Below are 3,078 nucleotides of genomic sequence, written 5' to 3'. Positions count from 1 at the left end.
ATGTCTGACCTTTCTATAAATCCACCGCGTTGGTCTGGCCTTGAGAGCGTGCCTTACATTCACCCCTCCTCCCCTCCCCCACAAAAAAAAAGAAAAAAAGAAGAAAAGAAATAAAGATAAAGACACATACAAGGTAAATAATAAGAACACACGCACACACACACACGCACACACACACACACACACACACACGCAAACACACTGCATGTGATATGATACGATATGATATGGATACTTGCCAAGCGCCTATCCCGGGTCGGTCACAGAGAAAGCTCTGGGCTCTTTACAAACACGGATTCATTTGCAGTACAGGCTGCCTGCCTGTCTGGGTAGAGCCGACTGAGAACTGCCCGTGGGCTCTCATCAATCGTTTCCTGTGTCAGTCAAACAGGCTTTAGTAACACACACACACACACACACACACACACACACACACAGAGGTAACAGTTTTACGTGTGTGACCGCTTGTTTCATTTACACCATGTGCGTGCTGCACACAAGACCTCGGTTTATCGTCTCATCCGAAAGACTAAACGCTCAGTTTGATTTTCCAGTCAAACATTGGAGAAAGGGCGAGAGCGGAATTCGAACCCACGCCCTCACGGACTCTCTGTATTGGCAGCTGAGCATCTTAACCATTCTGCCACCTTCCTCCACTGAGTTGCTATGGTCAGCAATGCAGACCTCTGTGCGTGACCAGCGCTACCTGCACAGTCACGAACTCCTGTCCGTTAACCCTTCAACAGGTAAAGCTCGTTGGGAAAAGGCGGCCGTCTTAACTGAGATAAGATGGAGTTTACGGGTCAGTATTATCAGCCACCAGCCTTGGGTTGGACTTTTTCCCCGAGCTGGGATTGTGTAACCTCTAGCAAGTGGAATCGATAGTATTTTTCTCTGAAATGTAGGACTTGCACTGATGTCACTTCAACCAAGGTTTTTAGTAACCAAGGGGTTAAGTCACAGATAGCAACTATATACATGGGAAAAGACTATTCTGTCTGTCTATCTGCCTTGAGCCACTATATAGCTGGGAAAAGACTATTCTGTCTGTCTGGGTCTTGTTGTATATGCTTCCCTGTCTCAATTTATCATTTTCTGTCCCAGCGCGCACACAGACACAGACACACAGACAGACACACACACGCACACACGCGCGCGCGCGCACGCACACACACACACACATATATATATATACACACACACACACACTCACGACACACACCAATTTCTCAAGGAGGCGTCACTGCGTTCGGACAAATTCATACACCCTACACCACATCTGCTAGTGAGAAGCCTGCCAGCAGCATAACCCATCGCGCTTGTCAGGCCTTGAGAGGATGTGTGTACCTATCAGAGCGGATTTCTTCTTTCGAATTTTGCTTGACGACAACCCTTTCATTGTTGCCATTGGTTCTTTTTCAATGCGCAAGCCTTCGGGGAAGCATCCCAATGCCGACTGTCCTAAAACCCTCTTGGCCGAGACAGTGGGGTTGTAACATGGGCAAAACACCCTCCACTATATTCGAAATTTAGCTCAGATAATATAGTCAAGACAGCAGTTGACTCCTCTCCTGTTCTTGTGTCCATAGTCGAACACAACTGGTTCACACATGTACGAGCGTCATTCAATAAATAAGGTGAATTTTTCGGTATAAGGAGTTCTAATACAGATAGAAGCTTACTTTTTTTTTTTCAACGTAGTCTCCCATGAGATGAGGGAGCAGTTCCCAGCCCAGCTCGTTGATGGTCTGCACCGTTCGGGCTGCTGTGTGAGGCCAGCATCTTTGGCACCCACCGGCAGCTGACCTTCGAGTAGCCAAGGTCATCATGGACAATTTTGTGTGCTGTCCCAACAGATAAGCTCAAAGTCCTTGCAATGTCATCCACTGTCACCCTTCTGTCAGACTGAATGAGGTCATTGACTGATTCGATCACCTCAGGAGACCTCACTTCTGTAGGCCTTCCAGGCCTGTCTTCATCCTCAACACTGCTCCGTCCTTTAAACAATTTAGCCCACTTGTAGACATTTTTTCGGCTGAAACATGTGGCACCATACACAGTTGACATTTTCCTATGAATTTCAACTGGATTGCACCCTTCAGCAACCCAAAACTTGATAACTGACCGCTGTTCAATCCTGGAGCATGCTTCTTGGTCGGCCATCTTTGTTAATCGCCAAAACTCTCAAAGTTTTTTTTAATCTGCAAAACAAATTAAATCCATGTGAAAAAGAAGTAAAAAAAAAAAATTAAAAAAAAAAAGTAAGCTTCTATCTGTATTAGAAGTCCTTATACCGAAAAATTCACCTTATTTATTGAATGACGCTCGTACGTTCATATTACGTGCCACGCTGTGGACGGGTGTCGCTGGGCGGCGGTAGAAGGGTTAAGGTGATGGGGGTGCCACCATGGACCTATAAATAGAATGCCACACTGAAAAAATAAAATGCTGTTCTATTTATAAATCTGTGGGGTGCCACACGTTTTCACCAACACGCTTTTTGCCTGTGATTTATTCTCCTCAGCCGACACTCTCCTTTTCCGTCATCGAGTCAATCGGGTCGTTTTGACTACACACTCACTTTGGTGTGGCCAACAGGTGAAGTCATGCTCACATTTCTGGATCGAAACTTTTTTTTTTTTTTTTTTTTTTCCAACTGCTGAAGCACAATCAGGCCATGCATTTTAGACGGACTTATGACTGAGAACAGACTATGAACTCAGGGATAAGCATGAGTGATAAGAACAACAGAAATTGAGACAATCTGTTATTCGGACTCAGTTCTGAACTCTAAAGCTGCTGTTGATCACACACCCACACACACACACACACACACACACACACACCAAACAAACAAAAACAACAACAATAAAAAACCTCAACAAAAAATAAACATGCATGGGAACGCGCCCTAAAAAAAGAAGTGTAGCGATGATGATGGTTTCACTTCTACAACACAAACGTAAAAGTGAAACGTACAACAAAAAACAAAAACAAAACAAAACAAAACAAAAAACCTCACCCACCCCCCAAAAAAGACTTGACAAAAAACAAAAAAACAACCCCAAAACCCCCCAA

The sequence above is a fragment of the Babylonia areolata genome, chromosome 24, assembly GCF_041734735.1.
Source record: "Babylonia areolata isolate BAREFJ2019XMU chromosome 24, ASM4173473v1, whole genome shotgun sequence".
Lineage (NCBI taxonomy): Eukaryota > Metazoa > Mollusca > Gastropoda > Neogastropoda > Buccinidae > Babylonia > Babylonia areolata.
The sequence above is the reverse complement of the archived record's forward strand: the minus strand, read 5'-3'. Positions refer to the sequence as shown.